Here is a 14123-nt window from a genome sequence, read left to right as displayed (position 1 = left end):
CTCTGACATCCCCGTTCCCCGTGACCCGGCCCTGCCACTCGCTGGCTTTGTGACCCTGGACGAGCCTCAGCCTGTCAGAGCCTCAACGTCTCCACTGGGGGAATCAGCAGGTATCCATGATGCCTGTCAACACACCGCCTGAAACGTAGGGTGGGTCTGACCCCTTTAGATGCGGCCTGGGGTTGAGGTGGGGAGAAAAGAGCAGGGTGCTACCGCCCAGGGTCCCCATGTCCTGCCCAGAGGTGCCGCACCCTCGACACTCGGCCCTGACGGATGCGGGGAAGCACATGCTGAGTGGCCTGTGCACATTGGTCTGACCTGGGGGTCAGGTCTGCGGGTCCACCCTGCCCCGTGGGATGCTTTTTAGTGAGAACAGAGGACCGGATCCATTGCTACATGTGGAGTCTCTGCTTGAACATTCATGGTTTGAGGAAGTGACTTAGCGTGTTTTTCTCATCTGTAAAATAGCACATTTACTGTGGGAAATTTGGGAAATAAAGAAAAGTTGAACAAAATAAAAAACAGTGCCTCCTAAAACCCGAAGAGAACCACTGTTATCACTTCAATATATTTGTAATCTGTTCTATTTTTTCTTGACTGTACACATCTTTTTGTTTTTACAAAACTGCATTTATACCCTATACGTTTTTAAACCTTTCTTTACTTGATATATATGGTTAGCATTTTCCCATATCCTTATCCATTACTGAGTGTCATGTTAATAGCTTCCTTAATTTCCCTTTTATATATGCACCATATTAGATTTAACTAATCCCCCCATACAATGTTTTGTTATAATGAGTAATGCTGAAAGGAATATCCTTGGTTAGAACTATTTTGCACAGCTCTGATGATTTCCTTAGGATAAATTCCTAGAAGCAGAATGGCTAACTGGTTCAATGGGTACGTTTTTAAGACATGTCGCTTACGTTAGCAAATTATCTTCCCACAAGCTAAGTCTGAAAACATCCATTTGCCGGTACTCTTAACAGCACTGATACCCATTTTCCTTTTTGCTCATCTGCTAGCTGGGCAATAATATCTTGCTTTTAATTCTGTATTTTAGTGATTAGTGAGGTCGGACACTTTGGCATAGTTTTCTGGACGTTTCTCCTTCTTTGCATGTGAATGATCTCTTTACATCCTCTGCCCACTTCTCTATCAGGGGACAGGCTGATTGGTTAATACTCTATGGAGAAGAGAATTAGTCCACAGCCGCCTCTGATGATTCTGCCCCTGTGTTTAAAAGTCCCCTCCATTAAGGCATTAATGCTAATGCTACCTTATACCCTTTTCCTGTTGTTTAAACCCATTTGCTCTCATCCTGTCTTCGGGGGGGGGGCACCCCTCTCTTTCATCTAATAGTGGGACCTTCCCTCTCACCTGTCAGCCCCTTCTCCAGGGATGAATAATTCCTCTTCATTTTTGCCTGATCTAGTGTAACTCATGAAGCCAGAGGATCACCCTCTGACGGTCCCTCACCGTCTTAGACTTCTTCCTCCAGGCCCTCATGCTTTCTCCCCTGAACAGCAGCAAATGACTTCGGACCCGGCTTCTGCATCCCAGGCTTGCCCCTCCCCAACCTCACCACCCCACCCCACCCCCACGCTCTCCATTCCCATCTCATTTTCCCTAAATGCAAACGTGACTGTCTTTTCCTGCCTAAAACCCTTCCGTCCCTGAGTTTGGCCAGCTGGTCCCTCCCTACCTGGGGCACCGGTACCTCCTCCTCCCACACCCCCCAAACATCCCTCGTGTACTCAGATGGAGCCACTCCAAGTGTTACCCACGGGGCGCTGGCGCCCGCTGCTTCCTGCTTCTGGGTCTTGACCTGTGGCTGCCCTGTCTCCCCCAGCCACCTGGGGGGATCCGGTTTATTTGTCAGGTCCCCCCGCCCCCCACCGTGTTCCTCTCTGCAGGAGGCCTCCTCTGACCACGCCAAGTAAGGGCACCCAGTGCAGCCTGCATCCGGGCCCCCCACTGTCACGCTTACGACACCGCCTTGTATCGGTAGCGCACAGCACCCACACTGAGGGCAGAAGTGACAAGTCAGCTGAAGGTCCTTCTGAATAAAAAGGACATGGGGGAAGCAGGGCTGGGACGAGAGCACCCTGGGCTGGGACTGGTGACCCAGGTTCCATGCAGTGGTTCACAGCACGCGTGGGCTCTGGACAAGACACTTCACCAGTCACCTTTACCCAGCGAAACAGAATTTTGAATTTCACTTGGATTCTCGTTTCTAAGAGAAGCTTCTGCAACGTGGGGCTGAAATTCTACCTTCCTTCTGGCCAGACTTGATTCACCTTTGGGCAGACGCACCTCCTGGATGCTCGGAGGCCCAGGGCAGGGTGCACACTTCCGCAGAGGGGGGCTGTCTCAGGGCCCAGAGGCTCCCTCTCCTTCTGTGGACGAGCTCCGCAGCCCCCGGGTTTCCTGTCTTCCCCCGGCTACCCACCCCTCCTCTCCCTTCGTCATCTTTGCAAGCTCTCTCCATCCCTCAAGCCTGTCTCACATGCAGGGTAGCCCAGCCCCTGGCGGCTCACGGTGTCCCCTCCCGCTTTGGCCTCTCTGCATCTTCTCTCCCAGCCATTCCTTGGACAGACAGCCCCCTTGGCTGCCTCCGGGGCTGACGGTCCTTCCACAGAGGTTCCCTCGGAAGAATCACACCTACCTTGTTCCTGGAAGAACCCCACCCTGACCCCTGGTACCTGCCTCAGTGCTCAGGAAGCCTTCATCAGCACAAAGACACGCCCGCGGGCTGTGGGTGTGCAAGGATCGTGCCCTCCCCGCCGAGCACTCACCCCTAGCTAGCCCAGCACAAACCTTAGTGTTTTATCCCTTTTTTTTTTCAAATAAAATATGTATTCACTTGGTGATGCTCATTTCACCAATTCATCTTGCTGCCTACACGGCTCAAAGCACCACAGGGCAAAGCGGTCCCCAGCCTCTGCCTGGCTCTCCAGAGGGCCAGCCTCTGTGTTCATCCCCAGGCTGCTGGCTAGACAGCATCCCTCCACTACCATCCCTGGGCCCCCAGGGAGCCAGCCTCTGGGCCCTGAGACAGCCCCCCTCTGCGGAAGTGTGCACCCTGCCCTGAGCCTCCAAGCATCCAGGAGGTGCGTCTGCCCAAAGGTGAATCAAGTCTGGCCAGAAGGAAGGTAGAATTTCAGCCCCACGTTGTAGAAGCTTCTCTTAGAAATGAGAATCCAAGAGAAATTCAGAATTCTGTTTTGCTGGGTAAAGGTGACTGGTGACGTGTCTTGTCCAGAGCCCACACATGCTGTGGACCACTTTTATTTCATTTATCCTATGAGGAGTTGGAACTCGACATCTAAAGGCTCTTGCCTTCATAAGCTGCCGATTAAGTCATCCTTTATTTTCTGCCTCTCTCTCTTCCTGGTCCCTGCAGTTCTACCCCATCCCCTCCTCTCCTCCCCAGTGTCTGGCATGCATCCTGCCAACCCTGGCCTTGCAGAAGCCCCTTCCCATCCAATGACAGGGACCAAAGTGTCTGCCATGTAAACCAGGGAAGCCGGAGTTGGTTACACGGTATCAGTAACGGGCACTCAATGACCACTGCAGACTGCAGGGCTCCCTGTCTCTGCCATTTGGATAGATAGAGGCAGCAGCCCAGAAAAAAGGAAATGGCCCTTCAATTTCGAAACAAGGAAAGAAATGAGCTACAAAGCAGGTAACACTGACTGGGGATGGAGGACCTTGATTCTGATCCCGGCTCTGCCATCGGGTCACCGTGTGACAACGCCAGGCCTCTCACCTCTCTGGGCCTCGTTCGCCACATCTGGAAATGAAAGGTTAGACCTGAGGAGAGGTCCTCAAGCCACAGACAGGGTCTGGCCCTCAGGCAGCAGCAGGAGGGCAGCTCGGCTTGGTCGGCTCCATCCCTCGGACTGACTCTCGGTCCCTTTGATGCCCCAGAGCACAGGCGAGGTCTCAGAGACATAAACAAGGACCCTCATCAGGAATGGGCCAGAATCCCTGCACTAGACGGCCCCTGCCTGTCGCCTCACCACAGTCCCCTGCCTCGTCCTCCAGCTGAATCTCCTGCTCATCCGTTTCCTAAAGATCATCATGGAGGCTCCGAACCTTCCCTTTTTAACAGCTCTTGCTGATGGAAAATTCTTCCTCATACCTAATCTAAGTCCATCTGCTGCAATTTCTATCTATTTTCTCTCGTTCAGTCCTTACTGGAGATGGAGAACAGCTGGTCGCCATCCTCCATATAACATCCCCTCCTAAACCAAAATCAGTTATTACATCACCCCTCAGCCTGTTTTCCTTCTGGTACAGCAGCCACCATTCCTTCCGACCTGCCTGCATGGAACTCCGGCTCTGGGAGCATCGCTGAACGCCGTGGCCGGCGCCAGAGCAGCTCTGTAAACCCGAGTCCTTCTGGAGCTGTTACATCCCCAGCTGGATTTAGGACCCGGGTGGCAAAATGCAGAGAGAAGGTCAGAGCAGAAAAGGATGGATGAGAACACAGTCCAAGCCCCGGGCTTTACAGGAAGGTCAGAAAAGGAAAATAGATGCAGTGCCCAAGGTCCAATCTGAGGAATCCAGCTTCAGCTGCTGGACCCCAAATCCTGCCAGCACTGCGCCCCGAGTAACTGCAGCGTATCCACGGGTAAGAGCAAAACGAGCCTTAACGGAAAAGCAAAGAGCCACAATCGCCCAGACGCTCCCGATCCACACTCACGTCCCCCATCCCGTTAGCAGACAAATGAAACTCCACCCTGAATACCACTAAGAGCTCAAACACCTCGAAAGTCACAACACTGTTAACTATTCACACTTTAGTACGAATAAGTCAACGGATCCTAACTCTTGGTAGAGAGATTTAGGGGTGAGGAGAGAACAAAAAACAAAGAATGGGAGGCTGACCAAACAAACGCCACCGCGTGCTGGTTTCCAAGGTCAGTCCTGCGCATGGAGGCTACGGGAGGGTGGGGCTCAGCACAGCCGGTGGGTCTGTGCCCACCGGCCTCACACAGGGCGGCTGCACCACCCCAGGTGCCCCGTGAGGTCTAGAACTGAACACAGTGCTCCCCCAGGGCCAACGCCAGGTGCATTCCAGAATTCCTGACACCCCTGGTTCACTGTTTCAGAATTAAGGTAAGCGTGGTGTCTAATATTAAATCTCAACCTCTAGGGTGCCCTTAAGTGATGGCAAGGAAGAACCAGAAGGGAAGAAAGAAAAGACAGGCATCTATTGGGATGAAGTAAGACGGTTCAGGTCCCAGCTTCAGTGTGAAACTGCTCCCAAAAGTGAGGAGGGAGGAAGGGACCACACGAGTGTACGGAAAAGGGAGACGAGCGAATTAGTCACTGATAATTTGGGCTACGAAATGGTCCTAAGTGAAGAACGAAGAGGAAAAATAAGAGCAGAGCGAACGCATTTCAAAACAGCCTTCACCGCATCTTGAATAAACAGAAACATCCCACTCGAACCTCTCCACCTTTCAGAGGCCACTCCAGACTTATTTCCGACCCCCAGACACACCCCAGCCCCCAGGATAACTGGGAGTTCACACATCCACCAGAGAAAAAGAAGACGTTTCAACACTTAACACAATAAACGTGCTGATTTGATTTCCCCCAAACCGCAACACTAAATCTTAAGATAGAAGACTCAAAGGCTTGTCTCTGATCAAAATCTTAATATGTTTTCTACCCTACTTCAGGGGAAGTAGCGTGATTGGCACAAGATGACAGGATCAAAGCAGACTGGCAAACAGATTATTTACTGACGTGTTGATGATGAAAGGAATGGGAAAGAGAAGCAGAAAAGTAAGGAAGGGACTTTGGCCAGGTAGATGACCCAGGGCTTGTGAAAGCAGAAAGAGGAAACCCCTTCACAGCACAGTGGTTGAAGGAGAGAAATCCTGTTGGGCCAGCTGGGGAGAGACCTATGAATGGTGCCTATCCGGGGTCCAGGCTCAAGCCACCACGTCTGATGAAATGACGAGTGACAAATTTAATTTCCTGAACACTAATCAGTCCCTTCAGACACAAACAGGTGCCTGGCTTCACAAGGAACCAATCAGCCCATCACCAGCCAGCAATGAAATTCTCCGCACTGGATCACGCAGTGGTTGGACCCTGGGTTTCACGCCCCATCCGAGGTGAAGTTGCAGTGATGGGGTTTTGAGACTCTTCAATTATTCTTCAGCTCCCATTATGCTTTTTTTAGCCTAAAGTTGTTATTTTAATGATCTTTGTTCCAAATAGGGAGCTACAAGGAAGACTGCAGAGGAGGAGAGGGAAGGAGGAAAGCAAGTGTTTCCAGTGTGTCCCACTTGTACTTTGCAGCTCCCTCTGCCCCCTCCCCCACCCAGCCTTCTAGCTCCGCATGAGTCACTGCTCCGGAGCCGGTTTCAAAGCCTTACTTTGAATGTCCTCTATCACGATAGAAATCTAGCAGATCGGCATCGGTGGGAGGGATCCACAATTTTGCTACCTGTCCCCGGTTCTAGATACCCCTCCAACTCCAAAGCACGTTCTCGTGTTATCACTGCCTTCATGAAAACCAAGGTGCCCCTTTTCAAAATCTCCCACCTGCTGGATGTCTTCTCTCATGGGCTCTCTGAGGGTCACCTGCCCCAGACAGATCACAGAGGAGAAGGTCTTGGGCCAAAGATGCCCCAACAGGCAATAAAAGTTCAGCCTCCGCTCCAGCCTCCCAAACACAAAGGCATTCTCCTTTGCGGGGCTGCAAGCTTGTTTTGTTTACTGCCAGGCAACATGTACAGAGGAGAAAGCTGACTGTATCCTGACCAAGAAAAACAAAAGTCGGGCAGCTGGGTTTCTTTTTAAGCATTGTGAATAGAGCTTCAGCAATAACATCTCCCACCCGAAACGGCTATGTAAAGGAGGTAGAGGAGAAGCCCTTGTGGAGGTTAAAGAAAAAAAGAATTAAAGAGTGAATGTGATTTGTGGAGCCGGAGAACAGAGGCGTCTACACCTCGGCGGGAAGGGTGTCCTGCGGACCAGGTGTCTGGAGGAGTCCTCCCAGCACATCCCCATCCTGCCAGGACTGGGAACCGAACTTCCCAGCTTCGGGTCTAGGCTAGAAGTCAGAGGGGCTCAGGGATTTGGAAGATCAGTCCTGAACCAGCAGCTTCTGAGGACCCGGCAGGTGGGAGGACACACCTGGCGGTGTGCCGTGGACCGTTCATATAGGGGCTGCCTGCCCCAAAGCAGGAAGGAAGTTTAAGACCAAGAACTTCACCTTCTCCCACGGGGACCCTGCTTCCTAGGAGGCCCACTGACCTAACACCTCCCGGGTGGCAGAATGTGGGGAGAAGGACTTCTTCTCAGGACCACAAGTGGGACTAAGAGCCAGCAGGGCCCTTGTCGTCCTAACTGTTCATAAATGAACAAGGATGCTACGTGCCTGGACCAGCCTCCTGCCGTGGCCAGCCCTTTACTTGAAGAGTGGTCATCACAGGCAGCAGGGCTGGTGGTACCAGCAGCCCCTCAGCCCCCCATGCACCCAGAGCCTCGGGCTTCCTTAGCACCCTACAGCCTGTCCCTGGTGAGGGTGTAACCTTCACACGGGATGCAATTTCATTCCATCCCCTTTATTTCAGTACGCACCAAGCCCAGAGAGTCTTCCAGAGTTTGGGGGAGCTAATCAGTGGAGTGATGGCTTTTCCTCTGGGAACCGTTTTGTTGGTTTCTCACCAAGTTATGTGACAGGCAGACGCCCATCAGGTCAAACCGGACAGTCGCCCACACCCCAGGAAACGTCTCCTTCCCCCACATCAAGTGAGCAGAGACAGAGTCGGCAAGGGGGAGGGGCGAGGAAGGAGACAGAAGTTTGAGGAAGGACTCAAGCTGAAGGTCACAAGAGTTGGGGGACAGTAGGATAAGGTAAAGTCAAGGGGGGCAGACCCTATGGTGGAAAACCCAACCAACCCATCAGGCTTCCCAGAATCAGCCACCCAGCAATGGGTCCGCCAGGAAGCAGTACATCCAGGGTTCAACCCCCTTCACCCAACAAACCCAAATCTACACCCCAACCGGCAGGCACCCTAGCCCAAGACTAGACCTATTTCCACAGACCTGAGCGCGGCTAACTGAGAGAGTATAAACAAATCCAGTTCTAGACAGCACAGAAGTTTCCCAAACCGTCAGCTTGTTTTCCTCCCAACAAAAGACGGTGATTTCCCTCCGCTGTCACATTTCCTCCCCTAAACTTTTCTTTCTGCAACCCCTCTACAGAGGCTAAACTGCAAGCCACTGAGGACAGAAACCAAGAGCAGCCCCGCCGGGATGCAGCAGGAGTACCTTTTCCGTGGAGCAGCGGGGCCGGTGCCCAGAGGCTCGCTGCCCTGCCGAGCCGTGGAGGGCTGCTGTCGGGATGGAGCACGCTGAGGATTGCGCGTCCCCGTCTCTGCGACCAGACCCTTCGGCGGCTCGGACCAACTGTGCTAGCGATGCACTTAGCAATTATCTGCTGGCGCTGACGCCCCGCCCTCTGCTCCTGCGATTGGCTCCCGGGTCCCGGGCAGAACTGCATTGGTTTCAGACGACCTCACTCATTGCCTTGGCTCCTACTATTATCTGAGCCATCAAAGGAAATAATTTCAGGTTTCATTGACAACCTGTAAGGCTCTTCTCCGGCCCGGTGTGGGAGCAGCCCTGGGAGTCCAGTGGAGGGAAGAGGGGCAGAGTAGAAAAAGTGGGGGTGGGAGAGAGGGAGAGCCGAGAAAGGGTGGAGGGTGAGAGAGAGAGAGGGAGGGAGGGAGGGAGGGAGGGAGAGAGAGACAGACAGAGATGGAGAGAGAGGGGGAGCTATCAAGCAATCAGATTCCTGCACCAGCATTTTAACTTCCACAAAACAGAGCCCATAGCAACAATTTTCTGGCCTTATTTTTCCCCCAACTGGTGAATGTTCCTGAGGGCAGGGAGAGATATGACGGTGGTGTTTCTGCCTGTGTAACACGGGCTCTGGGAAGCAGAGCAAGGTAAGGGCTGGAGGAATCTAGTGATGTATTTCCCGGGCCACCCTGGAGGGCATGTGAAGGTCGTTTTAGATTATTTAGGAGGACAGATGATGCACCTTCCCTGGATTTATCCATCCGCTCTTTCCCACATGGTCCACCTCAGCCCCCAGCCGGAGAAGACAGTTTCCTTTTGCACCTTATTCAGTCTCAGGAGAGCTGATTTTAAAGTCTGCGAAAGTCTGGGAATCCTCACTGGCCTCACAGGGAGGTCCAGAGAGATAGGCATTCCCCAAGCTAGTAATCCTGCTTGGACCCTGACTCTTGCTTGTTCTCACGTGGCTTCAGTGAATTGCTTAGACTCATATCATCAACCAAAGCAAGGAAGGAGAGGAAAAGGAGCTCATCAAGGGGTGAGAACAGTCCAAATGCTTGTCCTTGTTCAACAAGGAATCATAGAGCATGAGTCTTGCCCTTTTTCTTTCCTTAGTGTACATTTTTCACTGTGTGGAAAGGACATCATTTGATAGCAGACATCATTTGATAGCTGAATTCTTTAAGAGGAAGAAAAAGAATTTTAAAAGGGCCTTTTAAAGGAAGCTCTTGGAATATCAAATTTCAGATTAGTTAGAACTAGCCTTTCACCCTTTTCCTTCTGGGGTCCACATGTCTCTGAGTCCAGGCTATGGTTCCAGTTCGTCCCCCGTAGCCTCAGACAATTGCAATCTTTATCACCATCTGCATCCTTGGAGGCAAAAGTTCCTCCTGCCCTGTTCAGTGAGCTTCTCCTTCATGGGGATATGCCTGGCTTCCCTAAACACATTGCAAGCTCTGTAGGGGCAGAGCCGGTATCATGTATATCTTTATAACTCCAGTGAGAGCACATAGCACTCAATAAGTGGGCTGACTAATAAAACCCAATTCAAAATGTAGAGTGTACCTCTGAGCCTCTTGGCATCATTATTCCACTGTGATCACTCATCCAGCTGGTGGGGTGGGGAAGGGGCCCATCCTGGATTCCAGGAGGTAAAAATTCAGGACAAAACACTGTGACAGCTACCACCATCCCTCCAAGCTCTCAGTGCCCCTATTCTCTCCGGAAAATGAGGCAGCTCTGCACTCCATGTCTTCTTACTCCCTCGAGCGCTGGAAGGAAATGAGAAGATGAGGGACACACATTTTATTTATGAGACATATACCTCAAAATATTAAGTCATTTCCATAGTGGCTTTCCAAACATCAGCATGGCTAAAAGGAGAGTAACCCTTGTTAGGAGTCAAAAACTAGGACAAGGGATGTAGCAAAGTATTTGTTTTTCTATTTCCTTCCTTTGTCTAGGTGAAATTCTTACAAAGCCACAAGGATGAAATTAAACTTAGCTGTTCATTTGAAATTAACCCTGTCCCAGAAAACCTGGCATGTTCAGTCATGTAGTAAAAGCCATAAATAACACTTTTATGATTTAAGCCATAAGATTTCCACTTCCACAAGAAAGCAGAGAGCAAGAAGGAGGCGATATGGGGATATATGTATATGTACAGCTGATTCAGTTTGTTATACAGCAGAAACTAACACACCATTGTAAAGCAATTATACTCCAATAAAGATGTTAAAAAAAGAAAAAAAAGAATGCCTTTGATGGGCTCAATAATAGACTGGACAAGACTGAGGAAAGAACCAGTGACCTTGCAAACCTGTCAACAGAAACTCCTGAAGTTGAAGGGCAAAGAATAAAAGAATGAAAAAAAGAACAAAATGCCCCCCAATCTGGGACAATTACAAAAGATGTTAACACTTGAGTAATGGGAAACCCAAAATAACAAGAAAGAAAGAAGCAGAAGTCTATTTGAATAATGGGTGGAATCCACAGATACAGGAATCTCAGAGAACATGAAGCAGGATAAATACCAAAAATTAGACACCTGGGCACATCATACTCAAACAGCAGAAAACCAAAGACAAAGAATATCTTAAAAGAAACCAGAAGATATTAGGAAGCAGCTTGCCTCTAGAGTAACAATGATATGAACTGAGCAAATCTCTTGTCAGAAACCGTGCAAGCAAGAAGAGAGTGAAGTGTTTAAAGTGTTGCAAGAAATAACCCCAGCAAACTAGAATTCTGTATTCAGTGCAATTATCTGTTAAACATGAAGGAGAAATAAAAACTTTCTCAGACAAACAAAAACTAAGGAAATTTGTTGCCAGTAGACCTGCCTTGCAAGAAATATTAAAAGAAGTTATTTAGCAAGTAAAAAAAGGATATAAATCAGAAACGCAGAGCTGTATAAAGGAAGAAATAAATGAAGGTAAAATGAAAAAAAAATGCAGGCTTCAGCTCTGTGCCTTCACACTGTCCCATTTCTCCCCCTTAAAAAAAAATAAGAGAAATAACTAAATTATAAGAACTCTCTTGAGCACCTATCAAAGGTTCAGCCATCCTCAAAGGAAAATGAAAGCATTTCAAGTGATTTTCTAAAATGCTTTGTCTGCCAAACAGCAAGTCCTTACATGTACTTTTTGCCTTTTGAAGATGAGAGAGAGAGAGAGAGAGAGCTGTAAACAGTTGTTTATGTCAGTGCCTTTTAAACTGCCTGGTGGTGGTGGGATGAACTGGGAGATTGGGATTGACATATATACACTAGTATGTATAAAATAGATAACTAATAAGAAGCAGATGTATAAAAAATAAATAAATAAAATTCAAATAAATAAATAAACTGCCTGGTCATAAAATATTCTCTTTGAGAGAAGGATGATCCCTTTGTGTCCCATAGATCAACTGCTTAATTCTGAGAGTTGGAGAACGCAGATTAAGTATGCGGATTCCCCTGGTGCTTGCATTTGTATTAAGTGTCAGCTCCATACCATTTAAGTGCATTGAGGCATGAAATGTACCGAATTCCATCTTGTGGGCAGTGCCCTGGCTAAAGTGGTCCATTTCGACTTAACAATTTCAGTGCATTAGTGACCTGAAAGGCTTTGGAGGGGGTTCACGTTCCATTTTCAGCAATTAATGGAAGGCTGTGGGTTGCTTTATCAAAATACAAATTAAACAGCAGCCGTTGGAGCTCCCTGTCCTTCTTGTGGGTAACCACCTGCTACAACAAACTACCCTGGCCCGCAGCGGAGGCTGGAGAAACCCTGTGTTTGCCCTCCTGCTTATACCATTTTGTCAGTTATCATTTATTTATGCCAAATTCTGTTCCTAAAAGGGAGAAGAGGAGAATAAACCTAGGCAATGCCAAGAAAAAAGGAAATGTGTGAAAATGGGAGAAAAAACAACAACAGAAAAAAGAAAGGGTGACTTTCAACCTTACATCTTTGCTGATTGAGTTGAGCCACACGATACTGCCTTGGAAAACATGAAATTAGCAGTATTTCTGAAAACCAGCATTGGATGGATGAAGGGACAGCTTCCGAAGTAGAGAAACTTGGAGGAACATACTCACAGCTTTCCCGTTCTGGCTGATGGCTGTTGTGAAACTTGATGTAATCTGATTCCTGCCCCCAACATCCACCCACTCCATTCCCCAAATCAAACCTGTGGAGCCAGTGACATTTCCTCTAAGTATAAGAGGAGATTGTGGTTGCCAGGAAGGTGTCAGTCACCGTGAACCATTCTTAATGATTTCATTAATTACCAGTGAGCCTTCAGAAAGTTGGTATTAAAATAGACAAGGCTTCCTGAGCTTTGAAGACAGTATTTTACTATTTAAAATACGCTGCTAAATAAAAGCAGGCGATTCTGGGGGTTTCAAATCATGATGATATTGTCAATAACGTGAAAGAGAGAGAGAAAGAGACAGAAACAGACAGATGGACAGACAGCAATCTGCAAGACTAAATTGCCCACCTAAATTCTGTTTGCTTCAGTTACATTCTTCATAAGAAACATGGGGCTGAAAGCTGTCATTAATTCTTGTCCAGAAATGCACAAGTTGACAGATGCTGGAGAACTGAATGAGGAAGGGCGGCTGCCTTCCACAAAGCTGGCGGATGACCGTGACAGAAGGCACCTTCCAGATCAAAGGGCTGCACACGTGAATATGACTACGGGGCCCCCTGCCTGCCAGGACCCATGTCCTGACATACAGTCTTCTCGAAAGTACCCATCCAACTTGTTTACAAAACCTGCCGCACATCATTCCCTCATTTGTAAATCAGGGTATTATTATTTCTAGGGCTGTGGAGAGTATGATGGCAAATCAACCTACAAAGGACCGTACAGATGTCCTAGCACTTGATATTAAGGGACCACGTCTTGGAATTGGCGAATATTCGTGGGACACGCAGTCACTCTGCTCTATTAGCCCAGATGTCAGATCAGCTCTTGGAGTGGGACCAGAAGATGCTCACAGGGGCAGAAAAGATGCTCCAGGCACAGAGCAAAGCCTTGGGCAGTGAGGTTTCATTTCCTATTGCTTAAGGAAATTCTCAAACTGTCCCGTGATACACTCCATATGGAGAAGAGTCCCTGGGGGTGTGACAGTGTCATGCAAGGGACCTGCCATAAACCAAAATGTCTTCAAAAATACATATTTTATTACGAAAGTCACGCCAATTTTGTATTCTACTCCAAAACGTTTGTTTCAGTACATGAGTTAAAGAATGAGTTGCCCCAAATATTTGCATAACACTGAGTTTCCAGGAAGATGCTGCATATTTATGAGTAGCGTGGGGTTTGAGAAACACAAGCCTCAAGTTTCTAGTCTGCCTTCTGCCTGGCTTTCAGAGTCAGGTGAAACCTGGCCCTGTCCCACCTGGGTAACTTCCTCCACCCTCATCCTCACGGACCACGATCCCATCACAGCCTCTCTCAGCATGCTCACTCCAGCCTCCTGGCCTCCCGGTGGCTGCCCCCGTGTCTCCCTCGCACCTGCCTTCTCCTGTGAGATCTCAGCCGTCCTCCAAGGTCCAGACGCATCTCTCCTTCCGTCACTTCTCCTGTCTGCCAGGACGCTTCAATTTTACCTTGCACCACACAAGTTAAAATTAGTTACATTCTTGTTTGTATTTTCATTATTGTTTCCATATGCCCATTTTCATATCTGCTACTCCATGTTACGTTTATTTGGTAGCCTTAACACCACACCCATGTCACCCCCAAATCCACAGTGATACCCACAGCAGTTAGGACAGTGCAGGCCAAACACTTAGAAA

At 49.0% G+C, this 14123-nt stretch overlaps 1 protein-coding gene across 3 annotated transcripts in view; it reads right to left on the bottom strand.

The window, feature by feature from the left end:
• ZMAT4 (zinc finger matrin-type 4) overlaps positions 1–8447 on the bottom strand; it is a 346711-nt gene extending 338264 nt beyond the window's left edge. For all 3 annotated transcript variants that reach the window (XM_067722052.1, XM_067722051.1, XM_067722050.1), the window contains exon 1: positions 8308–8447. The gene's annotated coding sequence lies outside the window, so the exon portion shown is untranslated. The remainder of the gene's footprint in view (positions 1–8307) is intronic.
• Positions 8448–14123: the final 5676 nt, after the last annotated feature.

This window comes from Pseudorca crassidens, chromosome 21 (genome assembly GCF_039906515.1).
Source record: "Pseudorca crassidens isolate mPseCra1 chromosome 21, mPseCra1.hap1, whole genome shotgun sequence".
NCBI lineage: Eukaryota > Metazoa > Chordata > Mammalia > Artiodactyla > Delphinidae > Pseudorca > Pseudorca crassidens.
Note: the sequence above shows the minus strand (reverse complement) of the source record. Positions and strands in the feature narration are given on the sequence as shown.